This window comes from Coenobita brevimanus, chromosome 44 (genome assembly GCF_032717465.1).
Source record: "Coenobita brevimanus isolate Jiangsu-jjx chromosome 44, ASM3271746v2, whole genome shotgun sequence".
Lineage (NCBI taxonomy): Eukaryota > Metazoa > Arthropoda > Malacostraca > Decapoda > Coenobitidae > Coenobita > Coenobita brevimanus.
The window spans coordinates 16,791,419-16,816,047 of NC_136997.1; positions in this window are offsets into that span (position 1 = coordinate 16,791,419).

The window sequence follows — 24,629 nt, forward strand, 5'->3', positions numbered from 1 at the left end:
CTAAGCCGACTCCACTCTTTCTTTACCCCTGCACAATTGTTGACTCTATACAGGGGTTTTATCCACCCCTGTGTGGAGTACAACTCTCATGTGTGGGAAGGCTCCCCACATACAGCTCTTCTCAATAGGGTGGAGTCAAAGGCTTTTTGTCTCATTAACTCTCCTCCTCTTACTGACTCCCTTCAACCTCTGTCTCTTTGCCGCACTGTTCCATCTTTATCTCTTTTCTATCGCTACTTTAATGGTCACTGCTCCTCTGAACTGTCTGCTTGCATTCCTCCACCTCTACGTACGGTATGCACAGAGCACCCGTCTGGCAGCAAACTCTCATCCCTTTTCTGTCCAACTCTCTAATGCAAGAGTTAACCGTTACTCCCAGTCTTTCATTTGTACAACAGGTCAGCTCTGGAACTGTCTCCCTCTATCTGTATTTCCTGCTGCCTATGATCTCCAGTCTTTCAAACGCAGTGTGTCCAGGCATCTCAAAATGATCGGATCTTGAATTTGGCTCTCTATTGTATTTTGTTTTTCTCTTGGAGGGAACTGTTACTGCGGGCTCATGGCCTTTGGTTCCTTCTTCCTAGCATAAAAAAAAAAAAAAAAACTGTCCTCTGATTGAGGAATGATAGACTGTCAAAGAAGAGCAGCTTAAATCAGCAGTCCACCGGGTTCACGTTTCAGATTAACTTGGAGCTACAACTACTACTGCTGCTACTACCACTTTGCATTCATTGTTTTCTATACCATATCCTTCATAAATTTCTGTTCTCACTGTACTCCGTCGTCATTTTACTAGAGCAACATTCTGTCATCCAAGGCAACCAATTCATCCATTTTTATTCCTGGTTGTCCACCCTCCATGTACCACCCATTTATTTATTTACTTTTTTTACTAGTCAATACATGTGCTGAACGTTCACAGATTAGGCATTCTTTGCCAGGGATTTTGTGTTTGCAGTCAACATTTTTTTTTTTATAGTTAAGCCGTCTCCAATATGTTTTCAGCCACAAGCAGTTCAATGTTGTTTTGGTTGTGAAAGGAAGAAGAATGTGATGGAACTCCTTCCCCCATCTGCTACACCACAGGATTGATAACAGCCACTAATTTCGATCTTTTCTTCCCCAGAAAACATGATCTTGGCACAAGACGCTCTCATTACACTAGCATCAGGGCCGCTGCGTGGCCACGACCTCCTGCTGGTCACGGACGACCATAGTCAGCGCCTGCTGGACGTGAGCAGGGTGGTGGCAGCAGCTGGAGCCTCCCACACGCCTGTCCTTCTCCTCACCCAACTCTCACTCCACACTGCCCATCCCGCCCGCCGCACCCAGGGCTCCCTGATCACCGCCATCCTTCTCTTCCAGCACGACCCCACAGCCTTCCTTCTCCTCCTGGCAAACAACAAACACTGGAACCCCAGGTACCTCATCCTCTTCTGTCTGGACGCGCACCTGAACACCACCACCGTCCTCAGTCAGCCTGTCGTCCAGCGATCCAGGTTCATTCTGCTGCTCCAGCCAGCTGCCAAAGCCAGCCGACCCCGCCTTCTTGCCTTCACCTCCAGACCTACAGATGTACGCCAATCAGTCAAAAAGACAACCCTAGGCGTCTGGAGTCCTGGTAAATTTCATGGTCGGGAGGCACTGTTTCCTCCCCACTTCCACGACTTTGGAAGTCAAGTCTTGACGGTACCAATGATATGCGTTGATGAACCTTTTATTTACTTTGACGGGAAAAACATGGCAGGTGATTGTATTGGATCCAACGTAGATGCTGCAAAGACTATTGGTGATAAACTTAACTTTCGAACGAAATTTTTCTACATGGATGATGTAATATGGGGAGTCAAAAGGAATGGGACATGGAAGGGAATGTTTGGTGAGTTGAAGTACAAAGATAGGGATCTAGTGATAAACTCACTGGACATCGCTCCTGATTCAGTAAGCGACTTTGATTCGACTTACCCATATTGGGAAAGCAGTTTTGGAATCGTCCTGGAAGTGCCTCAGCCATTACCCCAGTGGAGGAACATCCTTTATCCTTTCTCCCCGTTAACATGGGGTTTGGTGTTTGTCACCACGGTGGTGATTTCCTTTCCGCTGGCTTTCATCCTTCACAGACTCCATCACACCAGCGACCCTACTGGTATCGTTCTCAAGGTGACGAATCACATAGACACAACCCGCACTTTCTTTCCCTCTTTCACCACAACACCCATCCTTCATTAACTGGTATGCACTTTGCACTTCGTGATCACTGCTTTCATGTACCCTTATTACAGAAGTACTGTTTATGTTCAGTGTGGCTACATCATATTCTCTGACATTTATAGTGTAACGGTATATTTCGTCCTCTATTACTCAAACATTATTATTATTATTTTTTTTTCAGCCTAGCTCTGTCTGTTCATAATATTTTTTCTAGTGTGACAAAAGTATATACTCTTTCTTCGTCATATATGTTTTCTGTTTTAGTGTATGCACTCACTAGATGTCAGTGGGATCAATTTGCATTGTGCTGTGGCATAAGCATTAGTCCCACTTGAGGCAAAACATCTTCACCTGCTATATTTTTGTTACAAGTACACATATGTCCCTTGCTATGTTTACTGTATATACACTGTGATGAACTGTTAATAGCAAAAAGTGCAGCCTATTGAATGTATTTCATACAGAAAATTAGAATGCACTCAGAGAGCGCATACCTCCGCGAATGTCATTGCAGGATCAGGATCCGGAACCGAATTCGCCCCCAAATTTAATACATTCTTTCTTGTCCCATGGTCCATCCTTCCACAAAACTTCATTCAAATTCATTCAGAACTTTTCGAGACATCGTGTGGACAAACAAACAAACAAACAAAGGTGAATACATAACCTTCTTCAGCTTCGTTGGCGGAGGTAATTAGCGATGTGACTGACTTGTGTAGCAGCGTATAGATGAAGATGTCCCATCAAGTCGTAAGAAAATAGCGTGACAGTGGTCGAAACTGATTATGAATGTGCCATAGAAACAACTTTAGTGGAAGACATCAAATAATGGCCATATGCTGGAGAAATGAAACATTTCGATACATATGCAAGTGTTAAAGTAACCAATACTCCGTCAGAAGATAAAATGCTGCCCTTTAACAGTGCCCTATAATAGGGAATGAAACATACGTCAGCTCATTTCTCATCTATGCCTTAGTACATTATCTGCCTATTTCAGGAAGGATGATCCTTTATAATTACGTAATAGTACTTAGCAGCATAATGCATAGCAGCTGAGCCCCTGAGAAAGGTGTCAAGAAATGTCCGCACCCATGTTCCTTATGGTGTGATGACCGTTTGAATTTCCCTGCACCACTGTTTGACTCGTTTCTATCAATCACTGTAGCATGCGTGACGTTTCCTCCTGTTTCATGTCTGCTGAACATCTCAGCGTCCCCTCTAAACCTCAGATTTTCCTCACTGCAACCCGCTGACAGAAACCACTGGCAGCACTCCTGTTGTGTGGCCTTCCACCTCCCCTACACTGATTTGCAGTGCCAGGGTGTTTCTTGTTGTCACAAGCTTGAAACTTCTGATAATCGACTCTCTAGCCAAAGTTATTGTGTCAGTCACTGACTGATGTATCAGAGTTATATACTTGTTCAGTAACTGTAACGACTTTCAAAAACTCTTTGATGTCATTCATACAATGGAACACATCCTTTTTACTTCACATTTTTTGAACTCTTCATTTTACATATCATTAATGTGCAATGTGATGTGGAACTACTTTTTCATTCAACAATTTGCTTCATGAACTGTCATATTTCTTCTGTTATCACTGACGTAGAGTAGTTTATGGCTACCCTTGTTCCTGAGTGCCTTGGATATAGCTCAGCACAACTTGTCCATAAATTTATGACAAATCCTTAACGGCATCTGCCTCTTACTTCTACAGTGAGCCCCGCCGATTATGATATGATCTCACTAACTCTCCTCTCACTTCCTAAGTGCCTGTTCACCCGCCCAAGAAGCGATATCTTTCTTTCTTTTTTTTATGCAAGGAAGAAGGAAACCAAAGGGCAAACGCCCAAAAGATTGTTCCCACCAATAGAGAGAGAGAGAGAGAGAGAGATTTAACTGAGACTCCTAGACGTCATGCAGTACGTCTTTCACATGACATGATTATCGCTTCCATGGCCGAGATCCACCTGAGTATGTTCTGTGTAGTGCCAGAGTTTCGTCTTGGGCATAGCTGGAGGCATTCAACACCCCCTCATTAAAGTGAAACACTGATGTTTTTATCAAGCTTTCTTAGTGCTGTCCAAAACAAAGAAATGGTTTCCAAAAGTCAATGGCTAAACCCTACCCCTGAATCATGTGTAACGTGCTTTTGGCTTTAATTTTATGTCTGATTTCTTACTTGGCTTTGCCCATTCCAAGTGCCAAGGCACAGCCATTTTCGTGCTGACGTATGAACACAACAGAATATCTAGTCAAATATGTCACATATCGAATTTGGAGTAAATCGGGTGAAAATTGACGATTTTCTTCTCATTTGAAATTTTAAGCACTACCCACCTGACATTGACTCCCCTACCACTAACTGGGGGGTGACCCCCCCCTGATGTAATGGGGCATGTTATTTGATGCAGACTTGAAAGATGCACATTTAAGTTTTGGTTTCATTACGATATGACGAATTTGAAAGGAGTTATGGCAACAAATCGATTTTTACCCATCCCTGTTTTTGTTTTTGTTTTATAATTTTTTGGGCCTACAGTCTGGTCCTTGGTTCAATTTGGCCAAAAATTTAATCATGTGATCAGAAGCTCATAGCCCATTATCCCTGTAAGTTTAGTCAAAATTGCGCCCGTCCCCGAGTCTCTCCGGGGAGGGGAGGGGTAACAAGCTCTCATTGCACCATCTGCCATCTTGCCAAATTGTTTCTCCAGTGATTAGGTTATCATCCCTAGCCCCCTTTTCCATTCCAATGGTTTTTCAGAGGCTAATAACTCTTCTACTATGTGAGATTGATGAGAGATTCTATCAGCAGGTAGTAGACACATTTAAAGAAATTGTTTTTAGCTATACATTCACTCATGAGACCCCCTCCCCCCGAAAAAAAAAAAAAAAACTAGGAATCCAAGCTTTCCAAGGGAATGTACTGGGAGCTTCAACCTGACATGCTCCACTACGAAATCGAATTTTAAAAAATATCCTTTTGTAACACTATGTTTTCTTGCATTAATTCTATTACTGTAATTAAATATCGAATATTACGCCCATAATTTTACTTGAACGTTTTTCCTATGTTTAGAGAGTGAAATCAGTGAGGATAATCGCCCCATTTCTGTTTTCCATCATTCGATTAATAGGCAAGCGTTTGCCGATGCAGTTCGTTGACATGGCCAGTCGGGAGCAGAGACTGCTACGGCGCCACGCTATATGCACATCCAGAGAGAAAACGTGAAAGAGAGAAAACGTGAGAAAGTAAATGGATTAGCTCAATTATTCTCCTGTTATTGATTAACTGCCTCATCAGAAATGTTGAAGGCTTACTACAAGATAAAATCACGATGAGAGACATATGTACAGACGCTCGCTCACTCGTCACCCGCTCACAAAGCACACTTTACTGGTACATGTAATTAACATTTATTTAGAGGTCAAGGTAACTTCGACCATTTTCAGGGTAAACTTCTGCCTCCCTTTTCTTCCCCTCTCCCTCCCCGTGAAACACCTTCCCGCATGCTTATGTCTAGAAGAGACATTGATTTGTATCTAGCTTATGAACGACGATAGAAAGGCTTTTACTTATTACTGATTGAGGTAACCTTCTCAAACTATTAATATCCATAGAACATAATTACCTGTTTACATTAGTGGATTCTCTCTCTCTCTCTCTCTCTCTCTCTCTCTCTCTCTGTCATATATATATATATATATATATATATATATATATAGAGAGAGAGAGAGAGAGAGAGAGAGAGAGAGAGAGAGAGAGATGTTAGGGTGGGTAGAATTCCTATGAACTTATAGTTGCTGGTCTGAAGCATGGTGGAAATGATGCTTCATCACGGTCACTACGCCGCTGCGCAAACGGTTTTTTATATCATGTACGCTGACTCCAGCAACTTTCACTCCAAAATCGAGGAAATGATGACAAAAACAAACATCTTTGATGCAACCTCCACACCTTGAGAGTGACAAGCGTAGCATTGGTCCAAAATTGTGGGTTGGCTGTCGTCCATTATAACGTTCTTCAAAAGTGGAGGGATGTGACGCGATTTGTCTGGCTGCACCAGCTCGGTGTAGTTCTTGGTTGTGAAATCTGTCTTCAAAGCAGATTTGTCAAACACTCTGACATCGTCACTGTCGTTCTCCAGCATTCGCTGAATTCGTGCAACAGACATGCAATGTACTCTCGGCAAGATTTCCGACTGGACCACCTGGTTCCGAGATTTGGCTAACGTGGCAACAGCGCGAACCCGTGTGTGTGTGTGTGTGTGTGTGTGTGTGTGTGTACAGTTGCGGAAAGGAGTTTCTACACCCCAGCTACTACCTCCCTACCCTACCCCCTGACCAAATGTGGCATCGTGGCAGTAGTAGTGTAAGTTTCCATGAATGAATGGGCCTCGTCCTGTTACGTGGGACGGGAGTGGTGATTGGGTTTGGCTATTGTTGATGCCGTTAATAGTTTGCAGTATGGCCTTAAAAACAATTATGTGACTCCATGAATCATTACCATAATCAATAAATGCAAAGTGAAAGCTAATACAAAAGGCTTAAAGTAATATAAGTGTATGCTGCGCAGACAGTAGCCATCATACATCAGCCAACCTTATCACACCAACGTAGAGTCTGGTGAATTCGTGCTGCTTCTTTGTGCAACCGATTCGAAACGTTCATGGACGACACGTATGAAGATTGATAATAAGGTTAATGCAAAATATATGGCCAAATTACTGGTTGCAGTCCATCTTCATCAATATAGATCAGACACTGATTATGCGGGTGATCGATAGGTGAGACCCGTGGTAGTGTAAGGAAATTTTGACAATATGATCAAATTATGATATGCAGTTCAAACCGATATGACACGCCTAGCAAATGCAAAGGAGACACATACACATCATGACAAGGAGTAAAATAAGCCCATTTGCAACGTTATTTCCAGTATAATGGACATCATTTTCTTAGGGTTAGACACATACTTACGTACCCGCCATCGAACGTTGACATACCTGATATCCTTCGTCTACTCGTCCTGTATACAGCCTGTATTTATCATCATAATCATCATTATTAATCATTAAGAGTCCACTGCTGAACAAAGGCCTCCCTTTTCCTTTGCATGAATTCTTTATTAGGGCTAGTCTGTGCCAGGTTTGCCTACAATCTTCTCTATTAACTCCATCTCTTATATGGTCGTTTTCTACTACGCTGCCCATCTCGTGGAATCCAGCCAGTCAATCTTTTACTCAACCGGGTTTCCTTTAATACTGCTACATATATACCGTATATATGTATGTATGTATGTATACATAATGCAGTTATACTTATCATTATATATCCAAGTGCATCCCCCAAATGAAACAAAAACATAGGTATGCCATGATTAGTATTTTCTCCTCCTCTTGTCTTGCAAAACTTAAGATTCACGACTGAAATTATGATTATTTATAGGCAACTAATACAGTATTGTCTTAAGTATATGCAGTGCAGACCCAGGCAACATATTTATCTATAAACTTAACACGGGCTGCCATTGGTCAATCATTCCCCCCCCCCACCTAGGAAACAACTCCGCTACTACCTCATTCTTCACTCGAAACAGTTGTTTAACACACCACCGCTTTAAACTCGTTAGCATATAACATATACGGAAAGCATTAGTCAAATGTTCATAACGTCAGCATTAGCACACCCGTATGTATAAATATCATTTATCTATCCATATCATGTTTCAAGTATATGTGACTGATTACATGTAGCACAATATGCTTAGGAGGTCAAAACAATTTAACACATTAACCCATTATAATTTTATTAGATAATTATCAAATAAAATTATAATGGGTTAATGTGTTAATTATAATTATATAATGTTTTCCAGCTGAAGTCGCAAGGATTTATTGCCATACTATTATTTTTCCTGCACACCTTTCTAAATACACTATACAATACTTAATAAACAACTATCCTGACTGGTCAGTGTTACCACAATATAACTCTATTATCTATCTATTGCCAGACGCCTCAATTCCGTTCGTGGTGGCCACAAACAAATCACCTCCACGTCGCCCTGTCCCCCTCCATTTCACTGCCCTGCTCCCAACTCACTCCCCTCTCTCATATACCTCTCCACCCCATCCCTTCATCTCATCATCGGCCCTGTTATCAAAAATAATAATATTTACATTGCTGATGCCCACGGCACCACCTGACACTCATTCCCCCACATCCGACACCCCATCCACCACACCCATACCACCTGATCACACCATCCGCCACACCCATACCACCTCACATCCCATCCCCCACACCACCACCACTTCATACCCCATCCCCCACGCACACACTACCTGCACCTCAAACACACAAACACACACCACAACCACCTCACATCCACATCACCATCACTTCATACACCATCCCCCACACACACACTACCAGCACCTCACACCCACACCATCACCACTACACATCCCATCCCACCACCCAAACACACTACCAGCACCTCACACCCCATCCCCCCACACACATACCACCACCATTAATTTTATACTTAACACATAGTATATACTTCTTGTATATACGTATTTGTGTATGTAAGGAGTCACATTTATTGGCAGTGAACTTATGGGCCTACTGCTAACAAATCAACACTTTGTCCAGCCATCACCATTTTCTATTACAGACTGTAACCTGCTGGGCAGGGACTAGACGTGGTTGTAAATAAGATGCCGATTACGACGGAACAGTTCCCACTCCTCCACTGTGTGCTGGAGGAGACGTTAGCGAGTTCGTTCCCTGACCTCCTCCCACGAGTTGACAATATTCCCCCAAACATTCTCAATGGGGTTGAGGTCGCATCCTTTGCTCGGCCACTGCAGCAATTCAATATCGGGTTACTCGGCAAACCATGGCTGAACAATGCGTGCAGTGTGTATGGAATAATTATCCTGTGGAAATTTTGCATGAGATTAGGTAAACTGTGATAGCAGGTAACCAGACTATTATTGTTAGGGTAGGAAGTTGCATCCTAACGTGAAACATTTTTAAGTGCTTTCATTACATAATATTCTGGGCTAATCCTATTTCAGTTATATAATAACCGAAGATAATTCGTTTAATTTAACATGTGTTCTCGTGACTGAACTTAATCTTTATTAATAAATGAATTTAGTGTCAACGACAGGTATTACAAAGTATCGTGATGTTGAAACAAATTATGCAATGATTTACACTGATATAAAGCTACAGTATTAAACTTAAATATTTAATAACTGCCAGAGCTACAAGATTAAAGTCCTCTGATGCATTACACCTTCAGTGCCCCATCAGGAGTGTAGGGGCCCGTATCTACGCTATGCAGTCCAGACATTTAAGGTGCGAATGGCCACTTCCCATCCCCTGATTGGCACTATGTGAGTGCAGTTAACATCAACCATTCCTTGGATTTAAGCAATTCACTAGATCACCAGGCGTCTAACTGTTTGGTATATGACCACCATCCAACGTATTTTCTGGATTACAGATAACCATTTTGCCTGTCATTCACTATAGAACGCCTGAAGGTAGCAGTACATCAAGTGAGTGGATAATGGGTACCATCACCGACCACATATATTAATATGGGAAACACTGTAATACTAAAATACCTATAAGAATAACATAAGTAACATACCTTCATGAATATAATACGTTCAGGAAATGGAAGTGCATATGCGCGAACAGAAAGCACCATAACCTGCTCCATGATCTCGATATACTGATCTCCGGTTTGGCGTCCATGTATCTCTGTCAGCTCTTCTATGCCATAAAGGTGCACCAAACCCCAAACATTAACCCGAGGCGTCCCTTAAACGTTCTTTAACGTCCACACGTTTTGTCACTGTCAATCCCGTCGACGTACATAAACGTGAATCAAATGCAAGGTTCCTAATTTGCACAATTTTAAATTTTCGCGAGTGATTTTTGGTACGTATACACGTGACACCTTCCTGTACAAGATGCCAGGCAGGGACAATGCCTTACCCAGCATGACCTCCTCCCCCCCCTGCTCACCATTGTCTCAGCAATTCACCTGTTATCAGTGACCTGGCCAGTAAAGCCATGTCATGCCACGGTACGAAATTCAGGGTCAGAGTGATTCCCCAATCAATGACAATGTGGAGGACAAAGTTTACATTGCATTAGAGGAAGAAACAGTCAGAATTGATGATCAAGTAATGTGACAAAAAAAGGTCAGGTATGGTGATGAGTTAGTGAGTGAAACAATGCTTATAATGCCTATATTACTGTTTGAAAACCAATATACTTTCGTACTACATAAATTCGTACCAAGTAAATAAATAAATACCGTTTATGAGTGTTGTGAAATAGTTATCCTCCCATAGAACTCGTTTTCTTTGGTGCCAGCCTGTTAGAAAACCCAGTAAGGTAAGGAAGTACTCCTACCTGTTTCGAGTATTTTAAACCTCAGATGAGCGATTTCTCTATGAATTTTCGATGTTTCTCACCAAAAGCGGAGGTTTGAGCCAAAAAAAAAAAAATCCAAAAATGGTCGGGATTGGGGGAGTCAGTGGTGGAAAAGTGGTCGGGATGGGGCGGGTTAAGGGTGATGTGTCCACTTCTAGCTTCTTCATGAACGTTTTGGGTCTCATACCTCATATTGTTAGGTCGCCAACAGTGGAGACGTCCGTCGGTATTTGATGCGAAGCTTTCCTCATCACTGAAGATCACGTGGCCCCAGTAATCGAGACCGTTAACACATTCTAGAGCAAACGCCAGCCGTGTTTGTTTATGGCGATCCTCGAGCTTCCCCTTAACTGCTGGTGTTCCATGATGAATTCTCGATTTATATAGTCTGTTTCGTACAGCTTTTGCACAGAACTGCAACTGCAGTCTTTCCATTAATAGCAACTGCATTTTGTAAGGGAAACTGCCTGTTAGCTTCCAGTGTTTGTCTGTCCTCCTCTGGTGTGGTTTTACGTGGGCCGACACATCGCATATAGGTATTTTAGTATTACAATGTTCTCCATTTTAATACATGTGGTCGGTGATGGCAATCATTATCCACTCACTCGATGTAGTGCTACCTTCAGGCGTTCTATAGTGAACGACAGGCAAAATAGTTATCCGTAATCCAGAAAATACGTTGGATGGTGGTCATATACCAAACAGTTAGACGCCTGGTGATCTAGTGAATTGCTTAAATCCAAGGAATGGTTGATGTTAACTGCACTCACAAAGTGCCAATCAGGGGATGGGAAGTGGCCATTCGCACCTTAAATGTCTGGACTACATAGCGTAGCCACGGGCCCCTACGCTCCTGATGGGGCACTGAAGATGTAATGCATCAGAGAACTTTAGTCTTGTAGCCTGGCAGTTATTAAATATTTAAGTTTAATACTGTAGCTTGATATTAGTGTAAATCATTGAATAATTTGTTTCAACATCACGATACTTTGTAATATCTGTCGTTGACACTAAAATCATTTATTAATAAAGATTCAGCTCAGTCACGAGAACACATGTTAAAAGAAAAGGATTATCTTCGGTTATTATATAACTGAAATAGGATTAGCCCAGAATATTATGTAATGAAAGCACTTAAAAATGTTTCACGTTAGGACGCAACTTCCTACCCTAACAATAATAGTCTGGTTACCTGCTATCACAGTTTACCTAATCTCATGCAAAATTTCCACAGGATAATTATTCCATACACACTGCACGCATTGTTCAGCCATGGTTTGCCGAGTAACCCGATACTGAATTGCTGCAGTGGCCGAGCAAAGGATGCGACCTCAACCCCATTGAGAATGTTTGGGGGAATATTGTCAACTCGTGGGAGGAGATCAGGGAACGAACTCGCTAACGTCTCCTCCAGCACACAGTGGAGGAGTGGGAACTGTTCCGTCGTAATCGGCATCTTATTTACAACCACGTCTAGTCCCTGCCCAGCAGGTTACAGTCTGTAATAGAAAATGGTGATGGCTAGACAAAGTGTTGATTTGTTAGGAGTAGGCCCATAAGTTCACTGCCAATAAATGTGACTCCTTACATACACAAATACCTTTATACAAGAAGTATATACTATGTATTAAGTATAAAATTAAGAGTGGTGGTATGTGTGTGGGGGGATGGGGTGTGAGGTGCTGGTAGTGTGTTTGGGTGGTGGGATGGGATATGTAGTGGTGATGGTGTGGGTGTGAGGTGCTGGTAGTGTGTGTGTGTGTGGGGATTGGATGTGAAGTGACGGTGATGTGGATGTGAGGTGGTTGTGGTGTGTGTGTGTGTGTGTGTGTGTGTGTGTGTGTGTGTGTGTGTGTGTGTGTGTGTGTGTGTGTGTGTGTGTGAGAGGTGGTGTGTGTGTGAAGTGTTGGTAGTGTGTGCGTGAGAGATGGGGTATGAAGTGGTGGTGGTGTGGGTGTGAAGTGGTTGTGTGGGGAATGGGATGTGAGTTGGTTGGGTGTGGTGGATGGGGTGATCAGGTGGTGTGGGTGTGAGGTGCTGGTAGTGTGTGTTTGGGGGGGGGATGGGATATGAAGTGACGGTGATGTGAATGTGAGGTGATTGTGGTGTGTGTGTGTGTGTGTGTGTGTGTGTGTGTGTGTGTGTGTGTGTGTGTGTGTGTGTGCGTGTGAGATGCTGTGGGTGTGAGTGATGGGGTATGAAGTGGTGGTGGTGTGGGGTGAGGTGGTCGTGTGGGGGATGGGATGTGAGGTGGTTGGGTGTGGCGGATGGGGTGATCAGGTGGTGTGGGTGTGAGGTGCTGGTAGTGTGTGTGTGGGGGATGGCGAATGAAGTGATGGTGATGTGGATGTGAGGTGGTTGTGGTGTGTGTTTGTGTGTTTGAGGTGCAGGTAGTGTGTGCGTTGGGGATGGGGTATGAAGTGGTGGTGGTGTGGGGGATGGGATGTGAGGTGGTATGGGTGTGGCGGATGGTGTGATCAGGTGGTGTGGATGTGGTGGATGGGGTGTCGGATGTGGGGGAATGAGTGTCAGGTGGTGCCGTGGGCATCAGCAATGTAAATATTATTATTTTTGATAACAGGGCCGAGGATGAGATGAAGGGATGGGGTGGAGAGGTATATGAGGGAGAGGGGTGAGTTGGGAGCAGGGCAGTGAAATGGAGGGGGACAGGGCGACGTGGAGGCGATTTGTTTGTGGCCACCCCGAACGGGATTGAGGCGTCTGGCAATAGATAGATAATAGAGTTATATTGTGGTAACACTGACCAGTCAGGATAGTTGTTTATTAACTATTGTATAGTGTATTTAGAAAGGTGTGCAGGAAAAAAAATAGTATGGCAATAAATCCTTGCGACTTCAGCTGGAAAACATTATATAATTATAATTAACACATTAACCCATTATAATTTTATTTGATAATTATCTAATAAAATTATAATAGGTTAATGGGTTAAATTGTTTTGACCTCCTAAGCATATTGTGCTACATGTAATCAGTCATATATACTTGAAACATGATATGGATAGATAAATGATATTTATACATACGGGTGTGCTAATGCTGACGTTATGAACATTTGACTAATGCTTTCCGTATATGTTATCTGCTAACGAGTTTAAAGCGGTGGTGTGTTAAACAACTGTTTCGAGTGAAGAATGAGGTAGTAGCGGAGTTGTTTCCTAGGTTTGGGGGGGGGGGGGATGATTGACCAATGGCAGCCCGTGTTAAGTTTATAGATAAATATGTTGCCTGGGTCTGCACTGCATATACTTATTAAGACAATACTGTATTAGTAGCCTATAAATAATCATAATTTCAGTCGTGAATCTTAAGTTTTGCAAGACAAGAGGAGGAGAAAATACTAATCATGGCATACCTATGTTTTTGTTTCATTTGGGGGATGCACTTGGATATATAATGATAAGTATAACTGAATTATGTATACATACATACATACATATATACGGTATATATGTATGCACAGATCACGTAGCATTATTAAAGGAAACCCGGTTGAGTAAAAGATTGACTGGCTGGATTCCACGAGATGGGCAGCGTAGTAGAAAACGGCCATATAAGAGATGGAGTTAATAGAGAAGATTGTAGGCAAAACCTGGCACAGACTAGCCCTAATAAAGAATTCATGCAAAGGAAAAGGGAGGCCTTTGTTCAGAAGTGAACTCTTAATGATTAATAATGATGATTATGATGATAAATAAAACTGTATACAGGACGAGTAGACGAAGGATATCAGGTATGTCAACGTTCGATGGCGGGTACGTAAGTATGTGTCTAACCCTAAGAAAATGATGTCCATTATACTGGAAATAACGTTGCAAATGGGCTTATTTTACTCCTTGTCATGATGTGTATGTGTCTCCTTTGCATTTGCTAGGCGTGTCATATCGGTTTGAACTGCATATCATAATTTGATCATATTGTCAAAATTTCCTTACACTACCACGGGGCTCACCTATCGATCACCCGCATAATCAGTGTCTGATCTATATTGATGAAGATGGACTGCAACCAGTAATTTGGCCATATATTTTGCATTAACCTTATTATCAATCTTCATACGTGTCGTCCATGAACGTTTCGAATCGGTTGCACAAAGAAGCAGCACGAATTCACCAGACTCTACGTTGGTGTGATAAGGTTGGCTGATGTATGATGGCTACTGTCTGCGCAGCATACACTTATATTACTTTAAGCCTTTTGTATTAGCTTTCACTTTGCATTTATTGATTATGGTAATGATTCATGGAGTCACATAATTGTTTTTAAGGCCATACTGCAAACTATTAACGGCATCAACAATAGCCAAACCCAATCACCACTCCCGTCCCACGTAACAGGACGAGGCCCATTCATTCATGGAAACTTACACTACTACTGCCACGATGCCACATTTGGTCAGGGGGTAGAGTAGGGAGGTAGTAGCTGGGGTGTAGAAACTCCTTTCCGCAACTGTACATGCCCGACAATTTTTCGAATCGCTAAGCTCCATCCTTCGAAATATATTATGTGGCCATTGTATTTTGCTATAACATAGGCTTATAAATATTATGTGATCGAGATAATGGGCTGTGCACTATAATATTTATAGTCTGAGTTATATAAAATAGTTCTCTTGCCTTGTAGCATAAACCACGATACAGGTTTAGTTGTGGTTCGGAAACAGAGGGCAAGTTCACCCAGAAATGGCACGATGTAGGGGGATGGGGGGAGTATGGGAGTGAGTGGCCAACAGTTATGTATTCTTAGTCATTACAGTAAAGTTATTAAGGTGTCAATGATATCCTGTATCCTAAATAATAACAAACCTATTTATTATTATTATCTTTATATAGACCTCATTACACACTAGGATACCCCCTCCCTCGTTAACAGAAAACATGCACCCTGCTCCACTACCTCGACTCTCTCTCTCTCTCAAACTCCTCAGCTGGCTATCAGTAGACACACACACACACACACACACACACACACACACACACAATATCAGTGTGTGCTAATGAGTAATGATGTTGCATTTAGTATGCTTACTATCTATTGCCAGATGCCTCAATCCCGTTTGGGGTGGCCGCAAATAAATCGCCTCCATGTCGCCCTGTCCCCCGCCATTTCACTGCCCTGCTCCCAACTCACACCCCCCTCTCTCATATACCTCTCCACCCCATCCCTCCATCTCATCCTCGGCCTCTCCCTCCCTCTTCCCCCCTCCACCTCACTCACATACACTCTCTTCGTCAGTCTTTCACCCTCCATCCTCTCCACATGGCCAAACCACCTCAGTGTGTTCCTCATAACGCTTCCTATCACATCCACATCCACACCACAACGTTCCTTTATATCCTCATTTGTCAGCCTGTCTCTCGATGTGACCCCACAGGCTCCTCTTAAATAACTCATTTCCACTGCCCTCACTCTTGACTTGTGTCCTTCCAACAACGTCCAAGCTTCACTTCCATACGTTAGAGTTGGTATCACAATACTGTCATGTAGTAACTTTTTCACTCCATGCTCACTTCCCTGTTTCTTATCACTGCTTTCAAAGAACCAGCAACCTTTCCTCTCTGCTGTACCCTTTCAAGCACTTCACCCTCCAAACCTCCATCCTTACTCAAGTACTTTAACTACCCAAGAACTTCAACGTACCCACATTTTCCAATTCCTCACCATCCAACCTCGCTGTACATTCACTGACTTCACCTCTCTCAAAGACCATCACTTTACTCTTCCCTACATTCACCTTTAGATTCCGTTACTTACAGACTCTCCCAAACTCATCCACCAAGTCTTGCAGCTCCCCTTCGTCTTCACTCAACAACACAGTATCATCTGCAAACAACAGTACAGGGAGTTTCCAAACACTATCCTCTCTCACCAGGGCCACTCCAACATCCACTACCCTGCCTCATACCTCTTTTATTACCCCATCCATGTACAGATTGAACAACCATGGAGACATGACACATTCCTGTTTCAACCCAACTTGCAAAGAGAAAAAATCACTTAGTTCACCATCCACACGCACTGCAGCCTTCCCACCATCGTACATACTCTTCACAGCATTCAACAACTTCCCATCTATTCCATATATTCTTAACACTTTCCACAATCCTTGTCTATCCACCCTGTCATATTCTTTCTCGAAATCCATGAAAGCCGCATACAACTTCTTTCCCTTCTATAGAAACTTTTCCACTAAAGATCTAAGAATGAATATCTGATCTACACAACTTCTTCCCTTCCTAAAGCCTCCCTGTTCTTCTCCAACTAATTTCTCTGTTCTTTCTCTAACTCTGTCAATAAGTATCCTACCATACACTTTTCCTATTATACTAAGAAGACAAATGCCCCTATGATTACCACACACTTCTTTTTCCCCTTTTCCTTTGTACAAGGGAATAATTATACCTGACTTCCAATCCTCTGGGACTCTACCTTCCTCCCAGGCCAATCTGCACATCTTCCACATCCATTCTAGTATAATCTCTCCCCCATGCTTCAGCATTTCACCACACACTCCATCAATTCCTGGGGCTTTCCCCGATTTAACTTTCTTCATTGCTTCCACAACTTTTATCCTACTGATTTCTTCCTGTCTTCTCACCTCCCTCCTTCTCCCAGCCATTCTCCAGTCACTTATACTCACATTACTTCCATCCTCTATGTTCAACAATTCCTTAAAGTGTTCTCTCCATCTGGCCACTTTTTCTCCCTTCTCCACTAGTAATCTACCATTTTTATCTTTCTCTCCCATGCTAACTTCACTTCCACTCTGTCTTACTCTTTTCACCTCTTTCCAGAACATTTTCTTACATCCCTCCACTTTACACTCAAATTCCTTCCAAATTCCTCATCCACTCTCTTCTTACTCTCTCTTACTAATCTTTTCACCTCCCTCTTTCTTTCTACATATAACTCTCTCTTCCGCCTCTCAAGTTCTTCCACGCCCCTATTTCTCATCCATTCATTGTATGCTTTCTTCTTTTGTGCCACAGCCTGTCTCACCTCTTCAGTCCACCACGCTGTTCCTTGCACCCCCCTCCGTCTTCTCTTCCTTCTACACACCACATCACATGCTGCACATATTTCTTCTGTAAATATCCTACACACACCTTCCACGTCTCTCATCTTCTCCAATTCATATTTGCCCAATTGTTCCTCCACTTCTCTCTTATACTCTGCCTTTTTCTCATCCTCTTGTAACCTTTCCACTCTCCTTGCAACTACTCCTTCCTCTCGTTTTTCCCGTCTTCTATTCCTCCATCTTACTTGGATCTTGATTCTGGCCACCACCAAGTAGTGGTCAGAAAGTCCACTCCCCCAGCCTCTATAAGCTCTTGCATCCATTACACATCTTCGCATTCTTTCATCCACACACGCATAATCAATCATTGCCTTCCTTTCATTCAGTTCACCACCCACCCTTCTCATCACTCGGCATGTATACCTGTGGATCATTTTATGCCTGAAGATGGTACTGGCTATCACCAACCCCCTCCCAGCACAAATGTCCACTAACGCACTCTCATTCTCATCTATCTCAGCAGGCACAACTCACTCACCAACTATTCCATCCACCTTCACATTCCCAACTTTACCATTCGTATCACCGATCAAAAACACTCTCTCATTCCTTCCAAACTTTTCCATGCACACTTCTACATTTGTCCAGAACTCTTCTCTCACTCTTCTAGCACGATCTTGCAATTACGGATTACGTTAACCAGCAATCAGTACTTGTTTCCATAGTTTATGTTTCCGTAATAGTCATGGGGTAGCCATACCCACAGTGATATTTTCGTTAATCATGTGTTCAGTGGCTGATACCAGTTAGAGGGGAGGTGGCAGCTGACACCGCCAATCTTCATGGCTACGGTGGTGAGTTGTAGTGTCACTGCAGAGGTTCCTGTTCCTTCAGTTATTCAGTAATTAAAGCTAACATACTAATGAACAGCCATTTCTTATGAAAAATACAAACAGCCTTCATGGAACTCTCAAAATACATTTATGAAGCATATTGTGGGATCTTTCCAGTTCTCACGCACCAGTCATAGTGTTGGTCCTTTATTTCAGTATTGCCAGCCTGACAGTGTGCAGTGTTAATGAACATGCAATTCATGTTAGTTCTATATGATTATTTACATTTGGAACAACATAATTCAAAGTAGGATTTCACTCAGTACACAGAATGTCAAATATAGTATGTGTGTGTGTGCGTGTGGGTGTGGAACAATACGTGTGGTGGGGGTGGGGGGAGTATAGTGAGTATGAAATGTGTGTCCTAATGGTAATATGGGTGTGTACATACGTGGCTAAGGACGTCCAAGACTGATATGTAATCTTTGTCTTTAACACTTGAAGACACACACCTCAGTATTTAGGGTCTGTCCATAAGTTTGTAGCATGTTACATTATTTTATCATTATGATTATGTTTTGGAGTGAAACATGAAACACCGCATAAAGAGAAATAATTATTATAAAAAAAAACATTATATGTTTCAAAGTACTTGAATAACAATATCTCAGGAAGAAATAGGACCGTATTATAACATCTATTTAATTACGTTGTACAGTAGGTGCATGGTTTCTTAAGCTTAGATTATCAGATTTCCTTTGATCAGTCTGTTACGTTATACTGTACCTGTGAATTAAGTAATACGTTATATAATGTATTATAAGTGATGTCTTGGTGGACGTTCACTTCAAACTATATCGAACAGACAGCAATTGTTAGTAGTTTACCGGTATATGGTATTGATCACACACTGACCAACTTATTCCTGAGTAATTTTCTAAAATCTTTATCATGATTGGAAAACAGCAACTTAGGCATGTCAACAGGTGGCAAGAAGTCTAGCGAGTTGGCAAAATGTATAGAGAGTTGTGATTGTGCTAGTCAAGAAAGCACCATATTTTAATGGAGAAAACCTGCTATTGTAAGAGGAAAGTTGCGTTACGAAATGCACATAAACGTCACTAATTCCTGTATAAGTGCCCCGTAATAAAAATCATGTCAGTGAGCAAAATATATAAGATAGTGTCGTATCTGTTATATTGTCAGGTAAGTTCATCATCATCATCCAATCCTACGTTGCCCCATGAGGAGTGTAGGAGTCCGGGGCTAGGCAAGTTGGTCATGACATTAAAGATGAGAGTGATCAGCCTCATTCATCCCTGAGTGGCTTTACGTGAGCAATAAAAGTAAGTTATTAAAGTTACTGTTAGAATGTTATACTGCATGGAATAATATCCATAATAATCAGAGGATAATATAAAAATAGTAAGATTTGTATGGAACTCATTCAACAGTAGGAAGTCAACCCACCCTCCTCGATCACCTCACGCAGTCTGTTTGCACGGAGGTGACATGGTTCCATATGAGCTGTTGCTGGCTTCTGAACTGTTCCCACTAGGTATGGATGTCGGCCAGTAGTTCATCTGGTGTCCGTTCACTCTCAGGCTCCCAACAGCTAACCATATTCCCCTGTACATTTTCAATGGGGTTAATGTCTGCTTCCTTACTGAGCCAGTCGAGCAGCTGCAAGTCTTCTCGACCTCCAAACAATTCCGAGACTCTTCTTGCCGTGTGGATGGGAGAGCGATCCTGAACAAAAATTATAGGGCCGGGAGGAAACGGGTAGTTCCGCTCCTGAACTGAGGGGAGCAAAAAAAAAAAAAAAAAAAAAAAAAAAAAAAAAAAAAAAGAAAATATTTCAGCTTATAATCTAACAGTGAAACTGTTGGAGTGGCCCTGGTGAGAGAGGATAGTGTTTGGAAACTCCCTGTACTGTTGTTTGCAGATGATACTGTGTTGTTGAGTGAAGATGAAGGGGAGCTGCAAGGCTTGGTGGATGAGTTTGAGAGAGTGTGTAAGAAACGGAACCTAAAGGTGAATGTAGGGAAGAGTAAAGTGATGGTCTTTGAGAGAGGTGAAGTCAGTGAATGTATAGCGAGGTTGGATGGTGAGGAATTGGAAAATGTGAGTACGTTTAAGTATTTGGGTAGTGTGATGAGTAAGGATGGAGGTTTGGAGGGTGAAGTGCTTGAAAGGGTACAGCAGGGAAGAAAGGTTGCTGGTTCCTTGAAAGCAGTGATAAGAAACAGGGAAGTGAGCATGGAAGTAAAAAGTTACTACATGACAGTATTGTGATACCAACTCTAACGTACGGAAGTGAAGCTTGGACGTTGTTGGAAGGACACAAGTCAAGAGTGAGAGCAGTGGAAATGAGTTATTTAAGAGGAGCTTGTGGAGTCACGTGGAGAGACAGGCTGACGAATGAGGATATAAAGGAGCGTTGTGGTGTTGATGTGGATGTGATAGGAAGCGTTGTGAGGAACACACTGAGGTGGTTTGGCCATGTGGAGAGGATGGAGGGTGAAAGACTGACGAAGAGAGTGTATGCGAGTGAGGTGGAGGGTGGAAGAGGGAGGGGGAGACCGAGGATGAGATGGAGGGATGGGGTGGAGAGGTATATGAGAGAGGGGGGTGTGAGTTGGGAGCAGGGTAGTGAAATGGCGGGGGACAGGGCGACTTGGAGGCGATTTGTTTGTGGCCACCCCAAACGGGATTGAGGCGTCTGGCAATAGATAGATAGATAGATAGAAACTCCCTTCTATCCTGGTGACGTCACCCATGCCGAGGATGCACACCCATCCCCAGACACCGACGGTGACGTGTCCAATTCTGGCCTCCTCGTAGATGTTCCCACGGTCGTAACTGCACGTGAATAGAATATTTACACATCGCTCATATAGTTTCATTTCTGATATCTTTGACGCTTCGGGAAAAGCCATCGTTTTTCATGTTATGTTTCATTATCCACTATTTGGTCGGTATATTTTATGTGGATTGTGAGGCTTAATAAACGGCGGTGTAAGTGTTGGCAATATACAGTACGTTCATTTAGACGTATTATTACTATGAATATCAATTCATCCCTAAATGTTTTTTTTTTTAATAATATTAAAATTGTTTAGTCATACAGAATAAAAATATGTTTGTTATACATATCGTCACTAAAATTATACATATGCATTAGAGTACTGTCGCCTCTAGAAATCTTTTCTCTGTCAAAAATTTTATGAATACAAATACCTGGTAACAGTCATATGGAGAAGTGTCAGGCATACAATCAACACATCTCTATACTTTGGTCTTTATGAACCTAGTGCTCTTCCACACTCTCCAGTCAGTTTTTCCTCAAGCTGTCTGTTTACCATAATCTTACAATTCACCACCATATATATATATATATATATATATATATATATATATATATATATATATATATATATATATATATATATATATATAGAGAGAGAGAGAGAGAGAGAGAGAGAGAGATACTCTCTCTTTCTCTTTGTGTGTGTGTGTGTGTGTGTGTATAGGTTCTCACTTTTACCTGATAACCATACACGCACATATCTTATTAATCAAGAAACTTCATACTGGCTGGGTTATATTTAACAAATCCACGTGGGCTATCGTGTCATTCACTCATAGCCGTTCCAAGTGGCCCAACATTAAAGTAAATGAAACAAAGATTCTGGGTGTGGTCATTCAGGAGGGTCATGCAGTAATCATATATTATTATCAGTGATGATTTTCAAACTACTATGCTACATAGGCTATTGGTTTTACACTTGGCCAATCTCATTTTGTAAGGAATTACTGTACATTGGCCGGTAAAGAACACCAAATAATACGTGAACTTCGCAAACTATTAAACACTGAACTTGCTGCCTTTTCGAAGTAGTTTACATGAAAGTCCACTGTGTGAGCCTTCATGACATAGTTAATACAATATATAACAGATATATTGCATAAATCTATGCTACAGTATAACTTAATAAACTGATCGCTGGGAATCCGGTAAGCTACCATTAAAAACAGATGCTCCTACAGTGTAATTTTGTAATGAACATTATAATAACATAATCTTCCGGAAGAAATAGTTATTCATGTAATATGGATTCCATATTTCTGTATTATAATACTTCAGTGTTTTTCTTTATATGGTGTTTCAGGTTTCACCCCCAAAACATAAGCATAATAATATAATAATGCAACATGCTACAAGCTTATGAATAGAACCTAAATAAATACTGAGGCGTGTGTCATCAATTGTTAAAGGCAAAGATTACATATCAGTCTTGGATGTCCTTAGCCATGAATGCACACACCCATATTACCATTATGACACACATTTCGTACTCACTATACTCCCTCCACCCCGACCACACGTATTGTCCCACACCCATACGCACACACACATACTTTATTTAGCATTCTGTGTACTGAATGAAATCCTGCTTTGAATTCTGTTGTTCCAAATGTAAATAAGCACATAGAACTAACATTAATAGCATGTTCATTAACTCTGCACACTGTCAGGCTGGCAATACTGAAACAAAGGACCAACACTGTGACTGGTGCGTGAGAGTTGTAAGCTCCCATAATATGCTTCATAAATGAATTTTGAGAGTTCCATATAGATTATAGACTGTTTGTATTTTTCGTAAGAAATGGCTGTTCATCAGTAGGTTAACTTTAATTATTGACATAACTGGAGGAACAGGAACCTCTGCAGTGACACTACAACTCACCACGCACCGTAGCCATGAAGATTGGCGGTGTCAGCTGCCACCTCCCCTCTAACTGGTATCAGCCACTGAACACATGATTAACGAAATTATCACTGTGGGTATCGCTACCCCATGACTATTACGGAAACATAAACTCTACAAATAAGTACTGATTACTGGTTAACGTAATCCGTAATGTGAGGTGGTTATGTATTGAACTTGTATTTTGACACAGTATTAAACTTTAGATAAACATACTAAATGCAACATCATTACTCATGAGCACAAACTGATATTGTGTGTGTGTGTGTGTGTGTCTACTGATAGCCAGCTGAGGAGTTTGAGAGAGAGAGAGAGAGAGAGAGAGAGAGAGAGAGTCGAGGTAGTGGAGCAGGGTGCATGTTTTCTGTTAACGAGGGAGGGGGTATCCTAGTGTGTAATGAGGTCTATATAAAGATAATAATAATAAATAGGTTTATTATTCTTTAGGATACAGGATATCATTGACATCTTAGTAACTGCACTGTAATGTTTAAGAATACATAACTGTTGGCCACTCACTCCCATACTCCCCCCTTCCCCCTACATCGTGCCATTTCTGGGTGAACTTGCCGTCTGTTTCCGAACCACAACTAAACCTGTATCGTGGTTTATGCTACAAGGCAAGAGAACTATTTTATATAACTCAGACTATAAATAGTATAGTGCACAGCCCATTATCTCAATCACATAATATTTATAAGCCCATGTTATAGCATAAGGGAATGGCCACATAATATAATTCGGAGGATGAAGCTTAGCAATTCGAAAAATGTTGGACACACACACACACACACACACACACACACACACACACACACACACACACACACACGGGCTCGCACTGTTGCCACGTAGCCAAATCCCGCAGTCAGGTGGTTCAGTCGGAAATCTTGCCGAGTGTACGTGTGGATCTTCATCAGCAACCGCTGACAGTACAATATTTTCAGGGTGACGGAAGTAACTGTTATTGCTGAGTACTGGGCGAATGATGCCCTGATCTTCTGGTGGCAATTCTCGCAATAATTCCACCATATAGAGGAAATTCTTGGCGCCATCCTGACACGAACTGTTCGCGCTCACTTTGAACCAAGCTGGAGTATAAAAGTTGAGAATGAATGAAACAGGTCGTTTCAATACTGGAGATGGCTCTTCTGACGACATGTAGAGCCGCAGTGTACGGTTAGCTTTAGTTAACCATCTGGCATGCTTCAGTGCCCCTGGCTTGCAGATGGTTTCAAAACTATGCCTTTGGCTCCCCCGACTTGCACTGCCAGACATGTGCGGTGCAAGTATCGCTGATCTTTTC